Source organism: Leuresthes tenuis, unplaced genomic scaffold (genome assembly GCF_036924035.1).
Source record: "Leuresthes tenuis unplaced genomic scaffold, fLeuTen1.0.hap1 SCAF_15, whole genome shotgun sequence".
Lineage (NCBI taxonomy): Eukaryota > Metazoa > Chordata > Actinopteri > Atheriniformes > Atherinopsidae > Leuresthes > Leuresthes tenuis.
Window position 1 is genome coordinate 32,054,191 of NW_027325369.1, and position 13,802 is coordinate 32,067,992.

The following is a 13,802-nucleotide window of genomic DNA, read 5'->3' on the forward strand; positions in this document are numbered from 1 at the left end:
AGCACGGTGGTGGAGGGCTGATGATCTGGGCTGGTTCTGCAGCCACAGGACCTGGGCACCTTGCAGTCATTGAGTCCACCATGAACTCCTCTGGATACCAAAGTATTCTAGAGTCAAATGTGAGGCCATCTGTCCCACAGCTAAAGCTGGGCTGAAACTGGCTCATCAACAGGACAAAGATCCCAAACACAGCAGCAGATCTACAGCAGAATGTGGGAAAAAGAAAAGAATCAAGGTGTTGCAATGGTCCAGTCAGAGTCCAGACCTCAGCCTGACTGAAATGCTGTGGTGGGACCTTAAGAGAGCTGTGCAGAAACCAATGCTGCAAACCTCAATGAGCTGAAGCTGGAGAGAAGAGGGCCGAGATTCCTCCAGAACCATGAGAGAGACTGATAACGTCCCACAGGAAACCATCACTGCAGCTCACTGCTGCTGAAGCTGCTGGATCAGGGGTTCACTTAGTTTTACACACACCGATTCTGTGTTTTGTCTCAGTTTTTCTTCATCTGAGGCTGTATTTACCTTATTCTAAGACCTGGAAGGAGCCAGGTGATTTTTTTTTTATGTAATTGGAGTTGAAAGAGTGTCCTTTCTTTTTCACATGACTGTAAACGTCGTCTTTTGTACACACGCCGACTTCCTCGAGACAGAAGCCTTGAAGCCCTGGATTGTGATGGAGGACCCCAGAGAAGAAGGAGTGGAATGGGGGATGAGGTCAAGGGGTGAAAGAGTTTCCAGATGTAGAGACTGTTTCTGGTTCAAATGAAAGTTCCTCCTCACTTCTTTTTTCCCGACTGAGAACACGTGTTTTTGGGTTTCTCGACTTTCTTTAAGGGACAAGAAGTAAGTCCCCGTAATGTTGGCTGTAAAAGTGTAACACGAGGATGTGATTTAGGGTTTGGGTCGGTTTAGGTGAAGGGTTAGACTAGTCTAAGATTAGTTTCTCAACAGGGTCAGAGGCTCTGGTCTTCAGGAAATGAACGTCGCTGTAATGTCCTTTGAAGTGATGATAACTTAATCATGTGCTCAGAAAAATACTGTTAATATTACATATTCTGCAGTGTCAGAGCTGCACATTTCTTCCTCTTAACCTCACTTTCATACCTAAACAAACTGAACGGCGTGCTGCATTCCTTTGGAGTGCACCGATGGACAAGTTTTGTCTTGATACGACTGATTCTCTGGTTCATTTGGACGAGCCGCCGCTTTAACGAAGCACTTCTTCAGCTTGAGGAAGCTCAGGGACGAGGAGAAAAAGCCAGTGTGCAGCCAGCAGAGGGATGAATGTGAAGGCAGTGTCAATATTTGTCCACGTGCACAACAGAGGTTTGTTTGTGCCTGTGTGTGTGTGTGTTGCAGCCTGGAGTGCATCTACAGTATGTGTGTATGTTCAGAGGACCTCACCAGTCAATCCCTGTGGCCTCCAGGTAATTGCTCCCATATTTGCCAGATTTGTGGTTTCAGTTAGCTCGTGTACCAGGTATGTGTGTGCATGAGAGTGTGTGTGTGTGTGTGTGTTAGCATCTGTGGAAGCCATCACTCTTTTTTAATGAGTGTTGAAAATGGAGAGACACAAAAAAAAAATCCTGCTTGACATTTTCTTCCTGGAAAAGCCAGTGAGAGTATGGGATGGGGATGATTCATGTTCATACCTGCATTGCATGGCATGATGTGCACATGTGTACATGCTGCATGTCTGTGGGCGGGAGGAGGGTTAATCTACTGTATGTCCATCACAGATCATCCATCAAATTCTGTGCAGCTCAGAACAGTTTAGATTCAGTTCACGTCATGCTTCAGTTATATTTTTTTGCATTAATATGCGCAATTATTAATTTTTCTGTTGGTAAAAGACAATTCCAGTGGTTTTTTTTATCAATGATTCATCTTTCAAGGTGCACAAAACTTGGCTGAGATACATAAGATGTAAAATGTCTACAAATTCTGAACATTTAAAGTCACATTTAGAGCATTTTCTTTTGCTCTTTGGCTCCCTCTGGAGTTGTCATCAAAACAAATCTCTGTGTGAGCCCTGCACATGCACAGCCATAAAAAAGTTCTTTGGCATGTTGAAGACACCAAAAAGACGCCACCAAAAGCTCACAAAAATGTCAAGCATCCATAAAGCAAAACATTGTGGTGCAGGGATGGAAACCAAAGCTGTAAAGAAGAAACATAGCATGGCTTTAAGGTTCACAAACTTCTACAGTGTTGCTTTAAACTCTTTTTTATGCTCTTTGGGGAGAAATTATCTTTAACTTCCCAAACAACAGAAAAGATTTAACGAACACAAAGGTCCATCCTTCTTTAATAAAACTCACGTACTCCATTGAATACTCAGATCCTCAGAGCCGTGCTTCAGTAGCAGGACATCCATAAGAATACAAATCCAAAGATGCAAAGCTAAGCTTGGTATGAGCAACAGACACAAAGACGAGGATCTGACTGAGAACCTGTAGTATTAAAAAAATGAAGCGATTCAGGTGTGGAACTCGGACTTTGAGTGAAGTTAAACTCAACATAACACACAGGTGGGTAAAATGCTACGATGTAAAACAGGAAGGAAGGATAAAAAAGATGCAGAACGTAAGCCGATGACTACATGTGAGCTAAAACACAGAAAGACAAAGACAGTGACAGAGCAAATCAAGGAACATGGAGCAAACAGGCCCAGTAAACATAAAAGGATGTTCGTCCACAGGGGAAAGTGCATTGTTAAGAAGAGCCTCCTCAGGTGTCCATTCAGTTCAAACAGTGGGTTTGGATTGAGGTTAATGGTTAAAACAGTGGACTTTATGAAGGAGGGAATTTAAAAAATAATTACCCTGCCTGGAACAAGAAACTGTCCCTGGAACCAGGCCAAGGGGTAGAGTTCGCTGGCTCAGGCTCAGCCCGAAACGGTGAAGGGGTCTGGTGTTTTTGTCTATAAATTCTGGTGATGGAAACTGGCTTGTGCTTCGTGAAACATCACGTCAACACACACGAGTTGCACTTCTGCAGGTGTCGGTGTACTGATGAGTGTCTGGCCAGCTGCCACACAGCTGGACTTTGTCTCAGAAGACAGGAAGGTCACATAAATGAAGGGGTTTCACCCACAGACTCCATTAAATGCGTTCGAGTGTGAAATTGACTGCAGCTGACTTGACAACCAAACATGTCAGGGACAGATGAGGAGATGAGGAGGTGACTGAAATACTGCACAGTCCGAGGAGATACTTCTCAGGTTCTGGGGCTCCAGAGAGAGAAATCATTTAAAAAGGAAGGGTGTTTGGAAATCTAGTGAACTTTCCCATAAGTTGCTGTCCTTTTAAAATTCCCTAAATACTCCGATGACAACAGCCTCCTCAGGCTGATGAGCTGCGAGTCAAAGTGTCGGGTCAGATACTAAACACGCAGTTCTCCAAAAGACACGCCAGTAAAAATCTATTTTTCAGTAAAAAAGAGGCCATCAAACACCTGAGAGGAGATAAACTGGAATTTTGTGTAATTATTTTGGTGAGAGAAGCCAATCACTGAAGGCCAGGAACCAATCTAAGAGTCACATTATAGCTGAACATTTTGATCAATAAATGTCTAATTATGGTCATATATGGTTAATTTTAAATATCAAGCAATAGTTTTTAATGTTGCTGCAGACAAAATATTTCTGATACATTTTCAGACTTTTGCCATTTGTGGATTCTTGATCTGAGACAAACAAAAACAGGTCAGAAAATATTGATGAATCCTGAAGTGTTGCACAGTTGTTCAGGAGAGATTTTTGCAGATTTGTCTGTGGATGAGACCAACAGGCCTGAGAAAAAGGACCAGTCCAGCGCTGAAAGACTCTTAAATCAGTGTTTGAGCCATTGGATAATAATGTGTCACTTAATACTTTCTGTTCCCTCGGGTTGTCTTTCATTAATTGATTTATTTATCTGTTCAGAGTGAGTCAACCCAAAAGTAAAACAAAATCAGGAGAAATCAAGTATTTGCACACTTCACCCCTATTTTAGCTGTAACTGGAGCATCTAACAACAACCATTGAGGCTGTTCTAACGTTCCCTTGAACTAAGGTATGAAGTGTGACTTCATCCCACTGCTTCTGATGCTAAATATCACCTTTACAATGAAATTCTGTCATCTGAGGAGGATCCAAACACAACTCTGAAAGCAGGCGGGTGTTGAAATCAACTTTAGTTCAACAAAAACAAAGAACAGTGAGTTGAAAGAAAGATGCTGGGGCTGGATGCCACGTGTCTGTCACTGAACTACAGATTATTTGCTTTTGGTGAAAAAAATCCACATAGATTTGAATTCCAGAGCAGATAGGTGCATGATGGATATTAATAAAGAGAAGTGAGCAACTTATCAGCTCCAGAAGAAGAGTGAAAACATCCTCCAAAGCATTTATACAGTTAACTGACACATATAATTCAACCAAAGAGTTTTCCTGCACACAACCTGCAGTTAAAGTTAAGGAATAAACTCCTAAAATCGAACCCTTTTACACTAATTCCAGAAATTTGCTTTGTCGGAGGCATTGATGGCCACTGCACTTTCAAACCGTTTGAAAAGGCTCTGCAAGTGTCTGTTAATGTTTTAGATGTCTTTTATTGGTTTCTGGTACATTATTGTCAGACGTATCCCATCAGGTCTCCACTGACTAACTATTGAGAGGTTAAAAAAAAGGTCTTTATCTATAGTAGATTATATATTTCTTAATGTGGGTGGAGCATTGAAGGGGTGTTGGTGGCTCAGTGGGAACATACGCCTGCTCCCATGCAAACAACATAACCTCACACCTGGAAAATACTGTTGTAGGACATCTATAAGCTGCACCACCCAAGCATAAAGTGTTACCCTTATTTTCTTTGTAATTGGTCTTCAGGTTTTCAACAAAACTGCAGTTTCAGTTACACTTTTGAACTAGTTTGTGTCGCCACCTGCTGGCGATAAGTGGGCACGACCCCAACAGCAGGTACAAGAGAAAAACTCCATCAATGTAACTTGTTTTTCATTAAATATCAGGTGAGTACAGCTTGGTGCTGCTGCCGTTTAAACTATTATTGATTATGATGACTATCTACATCATATATGTCAAACTCCGGTCCTCGAGGGCCGCTGTCCTGCAGGTTTTAGGTGTTTCACTGCTTCAACGCACCTGAATCAGATCAATGCATCATTAGCAGACTTGTGCAGAACTTAACAATCTTTCGAAGAGATCCGTTTAATCTGAATCAGCTGAGCTGAAGCAGGGAAACATCTAAAACCTGCAGGACAGCGGCCCTCGAGGACCAGAGTTTGACATCCCTGATCTTCATAAACACCTGTGCCAGATCTCTTAAGACGGTGTTTATCAGGGAGGAATCTCCTCACTCACCAGTGGACTGTACTCGAGTTAACTGTTCATCATTAGACTTTTGTATGGGTTTAATTTAATTTGGAAATCCATCCTTGGTCTGCTGCCAGCATATCTTCTCATAGCCTTAAATCACAGAGTTCCCTCTGTGCATACAGAGAAATTGTCTATTTCTTTTAGATTAGACACGGTCTGGTTTGATTCCAAAAAGGAAGGGTTAAGTTTTATTTAAACGCTGTATGCAATGTATTGATGGTTATCTTACTTTGAAACCCATTTGTTGAACACTTAAATCAAGGTTTTGATTGTGAATATGACTTCATGTCTCGTTGGGATTATCCCCGGGAATAAAGATTAATTTATAATAAAATAGTTAAATGCTCAGAAAGATTATAAACGGAGCTGGATGCAGATAGTTAAATCCACACAGAAATAAGTAATTCACAACTGGTCAAACCTTCTTAACAATGGTGGTTGGTTATAAACTATAAAAAAATTTGAACAAACAACAAAAACTTTGAAGTGATATAAAAGTATATTATAATTATATCCCCGGTGTTAAATGTAGACATTATGTGTCTTCTATAAAATAAAAGTCCAACAACACTTAAAGTGCTTCTCACAATATCTGACTGACATTTGCAATAAACAGATTTACAGTCTCCTCAGAGACTAGCAAAAATTGCCGTGGCTGACTGTATTTCAAGTCATCATGGCGGGGTATTGGGTAAAGTTTTCAACTAGCAATAATCACGTCTCAGTAGAACTTCATAGACTATGATATTGCCTCTGCACAAGAATGAATTTCATGTGTTCTTTTTCTCAATGGACTGGTCCAACTATCCATATCATTCACGGTGCATCACTCAAAGTCTCCTGGATGTACTGTATTTTCTGGACAATGGTATGGTGATGGTGTTTGTAATTGACCATTGAACTTAAACTCCGCCCCTTACAGTTGAAACAAAGGAAAGAGCCTAAAAGCTGGAAAAGTTCCATTTTTAAAAATATCTTATTTTGATACTATGAGGAAGTAATGTCTTGCTGGAGTCCAGAAGGAGAAGCAAAAAACTCAAACAAGGACTTCAACAGAGGATGGGAAACTTCATTTTGGAGGGAAAATTCTAAAGGGATACAATCTGTCACCATCCTGATAGAACATTTCTTGCTGGCAACTGCATGGCAGCAATGACAGTCTGAAAGTCCCAGATTGAAGCAGCCTAACTTTCACAGGAAAGGACACTGGGAATCTAATTCACAGATAGGGCAAATTTTTCAGGGACAGTTGAAGGGAAAGACTAAAACCATCTCAACACCTTATTACCTGTTTTCAAGCCTTGGGAGCTGGAAGGCTCATATCCTTGCTTTATTTGGCTTAGTGTGAGAGTCTTTATTGCTGTTTTGCTCCTCTCTTTCCAGAGTGTTTCTAAAGTTGTCTTTGTGTCAGCACTTTTCAACAACTGGTTCAGTTTGCTTGGTTTCTTCTCTGGTCCGTCAAGCCTCAACCAGTAATTTTCCATAGAACAACTGGAACCGACAACAGAGGTCCGTTACGTACTCCTTGTGCAAATCTGGGGTATTAATTTTTTTCTGCATCTCAGAAGTCGTTTTAGAATTTGAATGGGTTTTTGCACTTCCACTTCAACAGGTTTAGAGGAGTGAGTACGTAAATAATCCACTGTCCTTGTGATTCCAACTGGCCTAAATCTTGGAATAAGATGCGTGAACTAGACCGTGTAATTCAAATCATAATATGCCCTTAACAGATTTAGAGTCTCCTCAGAGACTAGCAAAAATTGCCGTAGCTGACTGTATTTCAAGTCATCATGGCGGGGTATTGGGTAAAGTTTTCAACTAGCAATAATCACGTCTCAGTAGAACTTCATAGACTATGATATTGCCTCTGCACAAGAATGAATTTCATGTGTTCTTTTTTTCAATGGACTGGTCCAACTACCCACATCATTCACGGTGCATCACTCAAAGTCTCCTGGATGTACTGTATTTTCTGGACAATGGTATGGTGATGGTGTTTGTGATTGACCATTGAACTTAAACTCCGCCCCTTACAGTTGAAACTAAGGAAAGAGTGTAAAAGCTGGAAAAGTTCCATTTTTCAAAATATCTTATTTTCACACTATGAGGAAGTAATGTCTTGCTGGAGTCCAGAAGGAGAAGCAAAAAACTCAAACAAGGACTTCAACAGAGGATGGGAAACTTCATTTTGGAGGGAAAATTCTAAAGGGAACCAATCTGTCACCATCCTGATAGAACATTTCTTGCTGGCAACTGCATGGCAGCAATGACAGTCTGAAAGTCCCAGATTGAAGCAGCCTAACTTTCAAAGGTAAGGACACTGGGAATCTAATTAAGCTGCCTTCACAGATAGGGACAGTTGAAGGGAAAGACGAAAACCATCTCAACACTTTATTACCTGTTTTCAAGCCACATCATCTGTATGTCCTTGCTTTATTTGGCTTAGTGTGAGAGTCTTTATTGCTGTTTTGCTCCTCTCTTTTCAGAGTGTTTCTAAAGTTGTCTTTGTGTCAGCACTTTTTAACAACAGGTTCAGTTTGCTTGGTTTCTTCTCTGGTCCGTCCAGCCTCAACCAGTCGTTGTCCATAGAACAACTGGAACTGATAACAGAGGTCCGTTACGTACTCCTTGTGCAAATATGGGGTATTAATATTTTTCTGCATCTCAGAAGTCGCTTTAGAATTTGAATGGGTTTTTGCACTTCCACTTCAACAGGTTTAGAGGAGTGAGTATGTAAATAATCCACTGTCCTTGTGATTCCAACTGGCCTAAATCTTGGAATAATATGCGTGAACTAGACCGTGTAATTCAAATCATAATTTGCCATTAACAGATTTACAGTCTCCTCAGAGACTAGCAAAAATTGCCGTAGCTGACTGTATTTCAAGTCATCATGGCGGGGTATTGGGTAAAGTTTTCAAATAGCAATAATCACGTCTCAGTAGAACTTCATAGACTATGATATTGCCCCTGCACAAGAATGAATTTCATGTGTATGTTTGGGTCAATGGACTGGTCCAACTATCCACATCATTCACGGTGCATCACTCAAAGTCTCTTGGATGTACTGTATTTTCTGGACAATGGTATGGTGATGGTGTTTGTAATTTACCATTGAACTTAAACTCCGCCCCTTACAGTTGAAACAAAGGAAAGAGCCTAAAAGCTGGAAAAGTTCCATTTTTAAAAATATCTTATTTTGATACTATGAGGAAGTAATGTCTTGCTGGAGTCCAGAAGGAGAAAAAAACTCAAACAAGGCCTTCAACAGAGGATGGGAAACTTCATTTGGGAGGGAAAATTCTAAAGGGAAACAATCTGTCACCATCTTGTCACTGCTGAAGTCGCGAGAATCTTGGAGAAAGACGTGGGAACTGGACCCTATAATTCAAATCATAATTTGTCTTTAACAGATTTACAGTCTCCTCAGAGACTAGCAAAAATTGCCGTAGCTGACTGTATTTCAAGTCATCATGGCGGGGTATTGGGTAAAGTTTTCAACTAGCAATAATCACGTCTCAGTAGAACTTCATAGACTATGATATTGCCTCTGCACAAGAATGAATTTCATGTGTTCTTTTTTTCAATGGACTGGTCCAACTACCCACATCATTCACGGTGTATCACTCAAAGTCTCCTGGATGTACTGTATTTTCTGGACAATGGTATGATGATGGTGTTTGTAATTGACCATTGAACTTAAACTCCGCCCCTTACAGTTGAAACAAAGGAAAGAGCCTAAAAGATGGAAAAGTTCCATTTTTAAAAATATCTTATTTTGATACTATGAGGAAGTAATGTCTTGCTGGAGTCCAGAAGGAGAAGCAAAAAATTCAAACAAGGACTTCAACAGAGGATGGGAAACTTCATTTTGGAGGGAAAATTCTAAAGGGAACCAATCTGTCACCATCCTGATAGAACATTTCTTACTGGCAACTGCATGGCAGCAATGACAGTCTGAAAGTCCCAGATTGAAGCAGCCTAACTTTCAAAGGTAAGGACACTGGGAATCTAATTAAGCTGCCTTCACAGATAGGGCAAATTGTTAAGGGACAGTTGAAGGGAAAGACGAAAACCATCTCAACACCTTATTACCTGTTTTCAAGCCACATCATCTGTATGTCCTTGCTTTATTTGGCTTAGTGCGAGAGTCTTTATTGCTGTTTTGCTCCTCTCTTTCCAGAGTGTTTCTTAAGTTGTCTTTGTGTCAGCACTTTTTAACAACAGGTTCAGTTTGCTTGGTTTCTTCTCTGGTCCGTCCAGCCTCAACCAGTCGTTGTCCATAGAACAACTGGAACCGATAACAGAGGTCCGTTACGTACTCCTTGTGCAAATATGGGGTATTAATATTTTTCTGCATCTCAGAAGTCGTTTTAGAATTTGAATGGGTTTTTGCACTTCCACTTCAACAGGTTTAGAGGAGTGAGTACGTAAATAATCCACTGTCCTTGTGATTCCAACTGGCCTAAATCTTGGAATAAGATGCGTGAACTAGACCGTGTAATTCAAATCATAATATGCCATTAACAGATTTACAGTCTCCTCAGAGACTAGCAAAAATTGCCGTAGCTGACTGTATTTCAAGTCGTCATGGCGGGGTATTGGGTAAAGTTTTCAACTAGCAATAATCACGTCTCAGTAGAACTTCATAGACTATGATATTGCCTCTGCACAAGAATGAATTTCATGTGTATGTTTGGGTCAATGGACTGGTCCAACTACCCACAGCATCCACGGTGCATCACTCAAAGTCTCTTGGATGTACTGTATTTTCTGGACAATGGTATGGTGATGGTGTTTGTGATTGGCCATTGAACTTAAACTCCGCCCCTTACAGTTGAAACAAAGGAAAGAGTCTAAAAGCTGGAAAAGTTCAATTTTTAAAAATATCTTATTTTGATACTATGAGGAAGTAATGTCTTGCTGGAGTCCAGAAGGAGAAAAAAACTAAAACAAGGCCTTCAACAGAGGATGGGAAACTTCATTTGGGAGGGAAAATTCTAAAGGGAAACAATCTGTCACCATCTTGTTCCTGCTGAAGTCGCGAGAGTCTTGGAGAAAGACGTGGGAACTAGACCCTTTAATTCAAATCATAATTTGACCTTAACAGATTTACAGTCTCCTCAGAGACTAGCAAAAATTGCCGTAGCTGACTGTATTTCAAGTCATCATGGCGGGGTATTGGGTAAAGTTTTCAACTAGCAATAATCACGTCTCAGTAGAACTTCATAAACTATGATATTGCCTCTGCACAAGAATGAATTTCATGTGTTCTTTTTTTCAATGGACTGGTCCAACTATCCATATCATTCACGGTGCATCACTCAAAGTCTCCTGGATGTACTGTATTTTCTGGACAATGGTATGGTGATGGTGTTTGGGATTGGCCATTGAACTTAAACTCCGCCCCTTATAGTTGAAACAAAGGAAAGAGTCTAAAAGCTGGAAAAGTTCCATTTTTCAAAATATCTTATCTTGACACTATGAGGAAGTAATGTCTTGCTGGAGTCCAGAAGGAGAAGAAAAAAACTAAAACAAGGACTTCAACAGAGGATGGGAAACTTCATTCGGGAGGGAAAATTCTAAAGGGAAACAATCTGTCACCATCCTGATAGAACATTTCTTACTGGCAACTGCATGGCAGCAATGACAGTCTGAAAGTCCCAGATTGAAGCAGCCTAACTTTCACAGGAAAGGACACTGGGAATCTAATTAAGCTGCCTTCACAGATAGGGCAAATTTTTCAGGGACAGTTGAAGGGAAAGACTAAAACCATCTCAACACCTTGTTACCTGTTTTCAAGCCTTGGGAGCTGGAAGGCTCATATCCTTGCTTTATTTGGCTTAGTGTGAGAGTCTTTATTGCTGTTTTGCTCCTCTCTTTCCAGAGTGTTTCTCAAGTTGTCTTTGTGTCAGCACTTTTCAACAACTGGTTCAGTTTGCTTGGTTTCTTCTCTGGTCCGTCAAGCCTCAACCGGTCATTGTCCATAGAACAACTGGAACTGACAACAGAGGTCCGTTACGTACTCCTTGTGAAAGTCTGGGATATTAATTTTTTTCTGCATCTCAGAAGTCGTTTTAGAATTTGAATGGGTTTTTGCACTTCTACTTAAACAGATTTAGAGGTGTGAATACATAAATAATTGACTGTCCTTGTGATTCCAACTGGCCTAAATCTTGGAATAAGATGCGGGATCTAGACCCTGTAATTCAAATCATAACATGCCATTAACAGATTTACAGTCTCCTCAGAGACTAGCAAAAATTGCCGTAGCTGACTGTATTTCAAGTCATCATGGCGGGGTATTGGGTAAAGTTTTCAACTAGCAATAATCACGTCTCAGTAGACCTTCATAGACTATGATATTGCCTCTGCACAAGAATGAATTTCATGTGTTCTTTTTCTCAATGGACTGGTCCAACTATCCATATCATTCACGGTGCATCACTCAAAGTCTCCTGGATGTACTGTATTTTCTGGACAATGGTATGGTGATGGTGTTTGTAATTGACCATTGAACTTAAACTCCGCCCCTTACAGTTGAAACAAAGGAAAGAGCCTAAAAGCTGGAAAAGTTCCATTTTTAAAAATATCTTATTTTGATACTATGAGGAAGTAATGTCTTGCTGGAGTCCAGAAGGAGAAAAAACCTCAAACAAGGCCTTCAACAGAGGATGGGAAACTTGATTTGGGAGGGAAAATTCTAAAGGGAACCAATCTGTCACCATCCTGATAGAACATTTCTTACTGGCATGGCAGCAATGACAGTCTGAAAGTCCCAGATTGAAGCAGCCTAACTTTCAAAGGTAAGGACACTGGGAATCTAATTAAGCTGCCTTCACAGATAGGGCAAATTTTTCAGGGACAATTGAAGGGAAAGACTAAAACCATCTCAACACTTTATTACCTGTTTTCAAGCCTTGGGAGCTGGAAGGCTCATATCCTTGCTTTATTTGGCTTAGTGTGAGAGTCTTTATTGCTGTTTTGCTCCTCTCTTTTCAGAGTGTTTCTCAAGTTGTCTTTGTGTCAGCACTTTTCAACAACTGGTTCAGTTTGCTTGGTTTCTTCTCTGGTCCGTCCAGCCTCAACCAGTCATTGTCCATAGAACAACTGGAACCGACAACAGAGGTCCGTTACGTACTCCTTGTGCAAATATGGGGTATTAATATTTTTCTGCATCTCAGAAGTCGTTTTAGAATTTGAATGGATTTTTGCACTTCCACTTCAACAGGTTTAGAGGAGTGAGTACGTAAATAATCCACTGTCCTTGTGATTCCAACTGGCCTAAATCTTGGAATAAGATGCGTGAACTAGACCGTGTAATTCAAATCATAATATGCCATTAACAGATTTACAGTCTCCTCAGAGACTAGCAAAAATTGCCGTAGCTGACTGTATTTCAAGTCATCATGGCGGGGTATTGGGTAAAGTTTTCAACTAGCAATAATCACGTCTCAGTAGAACTTCATAGACTATGATATTGCCTCTGCACAAGAATGAATTTCATGTGTATGTTTGGGTCAATGGACTGGTCCACCTACCCACAGCATCCACGGTGCATCACTCAAAGTCTCTTGGATGTACTGTATTTTCTGGACAATGGTATGGTGATGGTGTTTGTGATTGGCCATTGAACTTAAACTCCGCCCCTTACAGTTGAAACAAAGGAAATAGTCTAAAAGCTGGAAAAGTTCAATTTTTAAAAATATCTTATTTTGATACTATGAGGAAATAATGTCTTGCTGGAGTCCAGAAGGAGAAGCAAAAAACTCAAACAAGGACTTCAACAGAGGATGGGAAACTTCATTTTGGAGGGAAAATTCTAAAGGGAAACAATCTGTCACCATCTTGTCCCTGCTTAAGTCACGAAAATCTTGGAGAAAGACGTGGGAACTAGATCCTTTAATTCAAATCATAATTTGCCCTTAACAGATTTACAGTCTCCTCAGAGACTAGCAAAAATTGCCGTAGCTGACTGTATTTCAAGTCATCATGGCGGGGTATTGGGTAAAGTTTTCAACTAGCAATAACCACGTCTCAGTAGAACTTCATAGACTATGATATTGCCTCTGCACAAGAATGAATTTCATCTGTTCTTTATTCCAATGGACTGGTCCAACTATCCACATCATCCACGGTGCATCACTCAAAGTCTCCTGGATGTACTGTATTTTCTGGACAATGGTATGGTGATGGTGTTTGTGATTGGCCATTGAACTTAAACTCCACCCCTTACAGTTGAAACTAGGGCAAGAGTCTAAAAGCTGGAACAGTTCCATTTTTCAAAATATCTTATCTTGACACTATGAGGAAGTAATGTCTTGCTGGAGTCCAGAAGGACAAGAAGAAAAAACCTCAAACAAGGACTTCAACAGAGGATGGGAAACTTCATTTGGGAGGGAAAATTCTAAAGGGAACCAATCTG

General features: G+C 40.5%; 9 non-coding genes across 9 annotated transcripts; all 9 read right to left on the reverse strand.

The window, feature by feature from the left end:
• Positions 1–6,001: 6,001 nt before the first annotated feature.
• Positions 6,002–6,142, reverse strand: LOC140270923 (U4 spliceosomal RNA). Its single transcript, XR_011907742.1, has one exon. It is a non-coding gene; the product is annotated as a U4 spliceosomal RNA (small nuclear RNA).
• Positions 6,143–7,115: 973 nt separating this feature from the next.
• LOC140271006 (U4 spliceosomal RNA) lies at positions 7,116–7,256 on the reverse strand. Its single transcript, XR_011907819.1, has one exon. It is a non-coding gene; the product is annotated as a U4 spliceosomal RNA (small nuclear RNA).
• A 962-nt stretch (positions 7,257–8,218) lies between these two features.
• On the reverse strand, positions 8,219–8,359 carry LOC140270921 (U4 spliceosomal RNA). Its single transcript, XR_011907741.1, has one exon. It is a non-coding gene; the product is annotated as a U4 spliceosomal RNA (small nuclear RNA).
• A 439-nt stretch (positions 8,360–8,798) lies between these two features.
• On the reverse strand, positions 8,799–8,939 carry LOC140271007 (U4 spliceosomal RNA). Its single transcript, XR_011907820.1, has one exon. It is a non-coding gene; the product is annotated as a U4 spliceosomal RNA (small nuclear RNA).
• Positions 8,940–9,915: 976 nt separating this feature from the next.
• On the reverse strand, positions 9,916–10,056 carry LOC140270940 (U4 spliceosomal RNA). Its single transcript, XR_011907759.1, has one exon. It is a non-coding gene; the product is annotated as a U4 spliceosomal RNA (small nuclear RNA).
• Positions 10,057–10,495: 439 nt separating this feature from the next.
• LOC140270936 (U4 spliceosomal RNA) lies at positions 10,496–10,636 on the reverse strand. Its single transcript, XR_011907755.1, has one exon. It is a non-coding gene; the product is annotated as a U4 spliceosomal RNA (small nuclear RNA).
• A 983-nt stretch (positions 10,637–11,619) lies between these two features.
• LOC140270932 (U4 spliceosomal RNA) lies at positions 11,620–11,760 on the reverse strand. The gene has a single exon (XR_011907752.1). It is a non-coding gene; the product is annotated as a U4 spliceosomal RNA (small nuclear RNA).
• Positions 11,761–12,734: 974 nt separating this feature from the next.
• Positions 12,735–12,875, reverse strand: LOC140271008 (U4 spliceosomal RNA). The gene has a single exon (XR_011907821.1). It is a non-coding gene; the product is annotated as a U4 spliceosomal RNA (small nuclear RNA).
• A 442-nt stretch (positions 12,876–13,317) lies between these two features.
• On the reverse strand, positions 13,318–13,458 carry LOC140270926 (U4 spliceosomal RNA). The gene has a single exon (XR_011907745.1). It is a non-coding gene; the product is annotated as a U4 spliceosomal RNA (small nuclear RNA).
• Between the last annotated feature and the right edge of the window lie 344 nt (positions 13,459–13,802).